Below are 8,808 nucleotides of genomic sequence, written 5' to 3'. Positions count from 1 at the left end.
ATCATCATCAGTCACTTGGAGTAGGAGACCTCAGACTGCTTTCCTTTTAGATGGTCACCATGGTGAGTGTAAAGGCTGACTTCCTTCCTTGCCCATTCTGGAGGTGTGAACCTCCAAGTCATCTTGAGACTCCTTTTCCCTGACTGGTACCTTAGAATTTCTAACTGGTTCAGAGGAAGCCTTACTCTCTCTCTCTCTCTCTCTCTCTCTCTCTCTCTCTCTCTCTCTCTCTCTCTCTCTCTCTCTCTCTCTCTCTCTCTCCCCCTCTCCCCCTCTCTCTCCCCTTTTCTCTCTTTCTTAAATCTTCCTCTATCATAAAATAAATTACCATAAATTCCATTTACTTTAGTAATTCATTTTGGGATTTAGAAATTAAATCCCTGGCGACCATCAATTAAATATTCAGGTCCAACCATATAAAGTTAACAGTTTCTAAGGCAGAACTGTAAGGGAAAAGGCAATTGGGATTAAGTGACCTGCCCAAGGTCACACTGCTAGGAAATGTCTGAGACCAGATTTGAACCCAGGTCCTTCCAACTGCAGAACTGGTATTCTAGCCACTGTGCTACCTAGCTTCCCTTCCTTGTTCTATGTCAGGGGTCCCCAAACTTTTTACATGGGGGGGCCAGTTCACTGTCCCTCAGATTGTTGGAGGCCCAGATTATTAAAAAAACTATGAACAAATCCCTATGCACACTGCACAAAACAGGAACAAAAACAATGTTTAAAATAAGATAAAGAACAAGTAAATTTAAATCAACAAACTGACAACATAATGGCCCCTATAATAGGGTTGTGTTGTGCCTCTAGGGGAGTATGGGGGCAAATGTACTACTGTGTTGCCCCCCAAATAAGACACTGTCTTATATTAATTTGACCCCAAAAATAAGGGGTGTCTTATAAAACACTACTCACAGTAGAGGCCCCCCCACTGATGTCACAAGCCAGATCACTGCTATCCGATCCGATGCCTGTATACAGTACTGGAGGCAGTGCTGGGCCTGTGACACTGTATACTGATGTCTGGGATAGTGGAGGCTGCAGCACTGGCTGTGATGGGCCTGTCACACCTTTCACAGGCTCAGCACTGCCACCACTATACTGGGCAGCAGTATACACAGTGTGGAATCTCCAGATCGCCGCTCACCATATTGATGTCTTCCATTGTGCAGCCACATAATCCTTTGCATGGTGCCTCATTCTCCTTCAGTTACTCTCAGAACAAGGCGCCACGCAAAGGATTGTCACTGGAAGGAGTACTATACATGAGTGACGCCATGCTTTGCAGTGCTGCCACATACAGTGCTCCTCTCACGGACCACCAATGAAAAAGGTGCTCTTTCTGGAAATTCGGTGGGGATCAGATAAATGGCCTCAGGGGGCTGCATGTGGCCCCTGGGCCTTAGTTTGGGAACCCCTGCTCTATATTCAAAAAAACCCTTTTGCATCATCCCTTATTGTCTTCTCTGATACCATGACGAAGTGGCCCTTCCCCTCACCAAGATCAACCATTCTGTTTGTATCCTCCATCCCATCCCTTCCAGTTTCTTTTAACAACTTGTCCCTTCAGTTTTCTCTTCTATCCTCACCTTTAATCTCTGCCCATCTATATCTCTTGTCACCTATAAAGATGTCCAGGTCTACCCAATTCTTAAAAGTCTTTCACCTAGGATAGCTAGGTATCTCAGTGGATTGAGAGCCAGGCCCAGAGATGGGAGGTTCTGGGTTCAAATCTGGATTCAGACACTTGTTGGCTGTGTGATCCTGGGCAAGTCACTTACCCCCAATTGCCTGTCCCTTACTGCTTTTCTGCCTTGGAACTAATAGTCTTGATTATAAGATGGAAAATAAAGGTTAAAAACATTTTTTTCACCTGATATTAACCACCTCTTCGAGCTATTGTTTGACGTCTCTCTGAATTTTCACAGCCAGACTCCTAGAAAAAGTCACAAACTACTTGTTGTTTTCACTTCCTCATATTCAACCTTTTGTGGTTCTGTCTTCCTGTCTTGTCACTCAACCAAAACTGTTCTCTCCATAGTTACAGACAGTCTTTAACTGCTAAATCTGATGACTTTTTTTCTCATCTCTCTCTCTCTCTCTCTCTCTCTCTCTCTCTCTCTCTCTCTCTCTCTCTCTCTCTCTCTCTCTCTCTCTCTCCCTCTCTCTCTACATTTAACATTATTGACAACCTCTCCCCATACTGGGTTCTTGGGACATGTTCTTTTGGCTCTCCTCTACCTCCATCACCTTTTATCATCCATATTCCTGGTTGTGAGTATTCTTCAAGGCTCTTCCCTGAGTCCTTTACTCTCTCTGCATGCTCTCTCTTGGATTAGCTCATTCCTGGATCCAAAGATTGTTTCTAGTCAGATGACTCCTAGATCTATATATCCAACTCGGAGTAGTCTCTCTTGTAAGTTCCTTTCCCGCATTAACAATCAATTACTGGAAGTTTCCTTCTGGGTGTCCTGTAGGCATCTCCAATTTAGCATGTCCAAAACAGAACTCAATATCCTTATTATCTTCTGTCCTAAGCCCACCCCAATAATTCCAAGCCACCCCTCCTCAAAGGAGCTTGTAATAATTAATATGCTTGTAATAAAGATAATAAAACAAAACAAAGTAACATATTAGCCATATCTGAAAATTTATGTTCCATTCCTCACCCTCCTCACCTCATCTCTCTGCCAAGATTAGATTTCTGAGTTCTTTCAACTTGGTTTTCCTTAAATTATTGTGGAGTTGTGTGCACTATTCTGCTTGTTCTGTCCTCTATTCAATTTGTAGAAGTGTTCCAAGGAGATTTCTTCCCATTAAATTCTTAGTAAGTCATCAGCCATCCCCCAATGGATTAGACACCTATTTTCCTTCTAATTCTTTGTGGATACAAAGTGTTGCTGTAAGTATTTTTGTATCTATGAGGCTTTCTCCTCTGTCTTTTACTTTGTTGAGTTGTATGCTTACTGTTGGTAACGTCAAAAGTTTAATAACTTTTTTGTTACAGTTTAGTATCTTTTTTAGAATAGTTTTAGGGGTTTTTTTGTTGTTGTTTTTTTAGTGTAATTCCTGTTTTCTGGGATAGTTGCACCAATTCACAGTTCTACTAACAATGTACTAGTGTATCCATATCTTCCCATTACTCCTCCATTGTTTACTACTTTTCAACCTTTGTCATCTTCACCAAACTAAGGGGCATGAAATAAAACCTCAGAATTGGTTTAATTCACATATCTTTTTTTTTTTTAATTGTGCCTGTACAACTTTCTTTTTTTTTTTCTTTTTAAACCCTTACCTTCCATCTTGGAGTCAATACTGTGTATTGGCTCCAAGGCAGAAGAGTGGTAAGGTCTAGGTAATGGGGGTTAAGTGACTTGCCCAGGGTCACACAGCTGGGAAGTATCTGAGGCTAGATTTGAACCTAGGACCTCCTGTCTCTAGGCCTGACTCTCAATCCACTGAGCCACCCAGCTGCACCCCCTGCACAACTTTCAATAATTGTTTTCTGACATTTTGTAATTCATGCTCTCTCCCTCATTCCCATCCTTCTCCCTTCCCCAAGGCAGCAGGTGATATGAGTTGTACATGTGTTTTTATACAGTACATATTTCCATGTTCATCATGTGAAAGAAGACATATATCACTTCCACTAGAAAAAAATTTGTGGAGAAAATAAAATCAAGAATGGTATATTTCTGCTCAAAGAAATAATGAACTGGAGGAATTCCATGTTAACTGGAACGACCTCCAGGAATTGATGCAGAATGAAAGGAGCAGAACCAGGAGAACATTATACACAGAGACTGATACACTGTGGTACAATAGAATGTAATGGACTTCTCCATTAGTGGCAATGCAGTGATCCAGGACAAGTCGGAGGGATTTATGAGAAAGAACACTATCCGAATTCAGAGGAAGAACTGTGGGAGTAGAAACACAGAAGAAAAACAACTGCTTGATCACATGGTTCAATGGGGATATGACTGGGGATGCAGACTCTAAACGATCACCCTAGTGCAAATATCAATAATATGGAAATAGGTCTTGATCAATGACACATGTAAAACCCAGTGGAAATGCTCATTGGCTATGGGAGGGAGGTGGGAGGAGGGGAGGGAAAGAACATGAATCATATAAACAATGAAAAATATTCCTAATTAATTAATTTAAAAATGTTAATTAAAAAAAAAGAATGGTATGTTTCAATCTGCACTGACTCCATTTATTCTTTTTATGGTAATGGATTTCCTTTTTTGTCATGTGTCTACCTGGATCATTGCCTTGTTGATAATAGTTAAGTCATTCATGGTTGATCATCATACATAATTGTTATTACTGTTTACAGTGGTCTCCTGGTTCTGCTTACTTCCCTTTGCATCATTTCATATAAGTTTTTCTAAGTTTTTTTGTGATAATCCTATTTGTCATTTCTTATGGCACAATAATATTCCATTACAATCATATACCACAACTTGTTCAGTCATTCCCCAGGTAATGTACCTCCCTTCAGTTTCTAGTTCTTTGCTACAACAAAAAGAACTGATATAAATATTTTTTGTACAAGTAGGTACTTTCCTCCTATCTTAGTTCTCTTTGAAGACAGACGTAGTAGTGGTATTGCTGGGTTAAAGGATATGCAGAGTTTGATGGCCCTCTGGACATAGTTCCAAATTGCTCTTCAGAATGGTTGCATCAGTTCACAACTCCACCAACAGTATATTAGTGTCTCAATTTTTACACATCCCCTCCAACATTTATAATTTTCCCTTTTTTTCATAATAGCCAGTTTGATAGGTGTGAATTTGCATTCCTCTAATTAATAATGATTTGGAGCATTTTTTCATACAACTAAAGATAAATTTCTTCATCTGAGAATTGCTTGTTCATATTTTTTGACCCTATGTCAACTGAGGAATGTTTTGCATTCTTACAAATTTGACTCCATTCTCTATATATTTGAGAAATGAGGCCTTTTTTCAGAGACATTTGCTATAAATTTTTCCCCCAAGTTCATTGTTTCCCTTCCAGTCTTGGTTGCATTGGTATTGTTTGTGCAAAAACATCTTAATTTAATGGAGTCAAAGTTAATTTTTTTAACATCTTGTAATGTTTTCTTTGTCCTGTTTGGAAATAAATTCTTCTCTTATCCATAGGTCTGTCAGGTAGACTATTCCGTGCTTCCCTAATTTACTTATGGTTTCACCCTTTATTTCTAAATCATGTATCCATTTTGACTTTACTTTGGTATATGGCATGAAGTGTTGGTCTGTGCTTAGATTCTGGCATAATATTTTCCAGTTTTCCCAGCAGTTTTTGTCAAATACTGAGTTTTTGTTCCAAAAGCTTGGGTTTTGGCATTTGTCAAACACTAGGTTACTATGGTTTTTTACTTCTGCACATTGAGTGTATAATCTATTCTATTGATCCACTACTCTTTCTTAGCCAATACCAGATTATTTTGATGATTTTTGAGACCTGTCCAGCAGTCTCTCTCTGAGGATCTGAGGTCCACTCTGTCCAGGTGTGGCAATTTCGGTTGAATAATGGAGTGAGAAGCACTATGTGTTCAGTCCCACATGCGTAGGCATCACATAGTGTTCTGCCATGGCATGAAGGTTCGTTTATTATATAGGCTTAGTGAGTACATAGTTCTTTGGCACACAATCAATTTTCTACATATATGTTTCCATAGAACTTAACAACATATGTGTAGCCTAAGGAGATAGTCATAAAACATTGTTGGTATAGATGAATGACATAAACAGGGTGATCTAGAGATTAGTTTTCCCTGACCTAGTTGTTGATCAGTAGGAGGATCATTGTTACTTTTGGTCAGCTTTCACAATCAATCACAATTACTTAGGAGATGGGTAACAAAACATTTCTTAGCTAGGTACATGGTTAGAGGGCAATTTAATGACAGGCCAGATTTGGGGTTTTCCTCAATTTTGAAGTCACATTTTTCTTGTTTCACTCGGGTACTTGGGGATGTTGCTCTGGCTATTGTAAAATAACAAACCAGCAAAATATGTCCTGTCGACCTGGGCTTGAAGGTGATTGATATTCTTGGCTTGCCTGGCTTGTAATGGGAGTAAATGTGAATCTGTAGAGAGGGAAAGGAGGGGGGTAATGGTTAATGGTCTTTAGGTTTTAATTCTGTGAATGTAATTTTTTAGGGTAATAATCTGGGGGGATTAAGGTGGGATATGTGTGTGTTAACCCTATAAGTATTTGCTCTCATTATTATTTCTCCTGTATTGGAGAGAGAACAATAATCATAACAATTCCATTAGAGAGAGAAGTCACATAGAGGGGGTTTCCATGGGTGCCTTATTTTTCCAGAAAGTTGCTTTGCAACTCTGGAACTCACATGTGACCATGACCATGTCAGACAGCATGGGCTTGATGGCTTCCCACAGATGATTGCAACTTTATAATACAATTTGAAGTCTGGTACAGCTAAGCTACCTTCTTCATTTTTTCCATGAATTCCCTTGATATTCTTGGCCTTTTCCCCTCCAGATTAATTGTATTATTTTTTCTAGTTTTATGAAATCCTTTTTGGGTAGTTTGGTGTGGTACCAAAAAGATAGATTAATTTAGGTAGAATGCCATTTTTATGATATTGGCTTGACCTATCCATGAGCAGTTAATGTTTTTCCAATTGTTTAGATCTGACTTTACTTATGTGAAATATTTTGTAGTTGTGAACATATAGTTCCTGGGTTTGTCTTGGTCGGTGGACTCCCAGGCATTCTATATATTCTATAGTTACTTTAAATGGAATTTCTCTATCTCTTGCCATTGGACTTTATTTGGTAATATAGACAAATGCTGATGACTTCTGCATCTTTTACAATTAGCGATTTGGAACATTCTTTTATATGGTTGTGAAGAGCTTTCGTTTCTTCTTTTCAAAACTGCCTATTCACATCTTTTTGACCACTTCTCTATTGGGGAATTTCCAGACTACTGTTCCAGGATTCAATTTCTCGCTTGTCTTGCCTCACTAGATGTTCCATCTGGTCGACTTGCTATTCTCTAAACTCAATATTTTATCTATTACCTCTATGCCTTTCTTATAAGCTGTCCCCCTGGAATGCCCTCCCTTCCCAGTGCTAACTCTGAGAATCCCCAGCTTGCCATAGCAGTCTGGTTATGTGCCACCTCCTATGAGAAGGCATTCTAGTATATTACAGAAAGAGAACTGGATATGGATTCAGAGGACCTGTGTTCAAATCCCATCTCTGTCACTACCTGTGTAATCTGGAGGGTGACTGAAAGGCCATAAACCCACTGGTGAGTTAGGGGGATGTGACAACTTCCCTTGGTAGAATGGGCAGATGGGGATGGTTTGTTCCAATGGCCACAAAGACTTAGAGTCTGTGACATCAGAGAAGCCAAGGTCACCCACTGGGTGCTGAGCTATCTCCAGTCATGTTGACTTTTGTCTTGCCACTGGAAGGTAGAGAGGCTGATGACTTTGAGCAATCTGCTTCACTTACATTCAATTCATGGGCTAGTCAAGGCATTGCCCCATGATGTCATTGGTCCTCTTGGATAAATGAAGAATGGGGGCAGGTAGGTGCTTCAGTGGACAGAGAGTGGACCTAGAGACAGGAGGTCCTAGAGTCAAATCTAGCCTCAGACGCTTCCTAGCTGTGTGACCCTGGGCAAATCATAACCCCCATTGCCCACCTCCATGTTGGCAAATCTATGGCACCCATGCCAGAGGGGCTGCTCCCCTCCTTTTCTCCACCACATCTGAGGACATTCCTTCCATCACCTGCCCCACTGCCCAGCAGTCCAATGGGAGCAATTCCTCCCTCCAGTGTCTGAGATAAGGTGTATGTGTGTGTGGGCTCATATGCAGCATGAGGGTTGCAGTTTGGGCACACATTCTTTAAAAGGGTCATCATCACTGGTCTAGTCTTGGAACTAATTATCAATTCTAAGAGAGAAGGTAAAGGTTAAAAAAGAAAGAAAAATGAAAGATGAACATACAACAACAATCTTGAGCAAGTCACTTAATCTCTCTGGGCCTCAGTTTACTCTTCTCTAAAATGAGAACATTGAACTAAATGTCCTTTGCAGTCCTTTTCTGTGCTGCAGTAAATCTATGACTATGAACCTCCTTGGCATTCCTTCTCTATTAAGACCATCTTTTCCAACTCCTCCCCTTTAGAACCTTGCACTCCAACCCTGGAATTAGCCTAGGCTCAGACTGGTGAGGATCTGGGTTTCCAGCATTCTGTACTCTTCACACCCTTTAGGAGTTGGCTTCCCCCATTGGAACAAAAGTACTTTGAGAGCAGAGATTGTCTTCTTTGCTCGTGTTTGTATTGCCAACACTTGGCACAGGACATGGCACATAGTAAATTGTCATAATATACATTTCCCTCTTTATATTTTGCATCTAGAGTCCCAGGCCTCAGTAAAACTTAAGCTGCTTAAGGATTGGTGTTTTAGTTCATTTGTTTGTGTGGTCTTTGCTTCCCCACTTCCAAAACACTAATGTTCTTCAATCTTATCCAACTCTTCATGACTCCATTGGGGGTTTTCTTGGCAAAGATCCTAGAGTAGTTTGCCATTTCCTTCTCCAGCTCATTTTACAGATAAGGAAACTGAGGCAAACAGGATAAAGTGACTTGTCCAAGGTGATACAGCTAGTAAGTGTTCGAAGTTGGATTTAAAGTCAGATCTTCCTGACTTCAAGCCCAGGGCTCTATCCCACTGCACCACCAAGGTGCCCCTATTTTTTAGAATAGTCTTTTACTTGATTTTTTTTAAGCCTTTACCTTCTGTCTT

Source organism: Monodelphis domestica, chromosome 3, assembly GCF_027887165.1.
Source record: "Monodelphis domestica isolate mMonDom1 chromosome 3, mMonDom1.pri, whole genome shotgun sequence".
Lineage (NCBI taxonomy): Eukaryota > Metazoa > Chordata > Mammalia > Didelphimorphia > Didelphidae > Monodelphis > Monodelphis domestica.
This window is presented reverse-complemented; position numbering follows the sequence as displayed.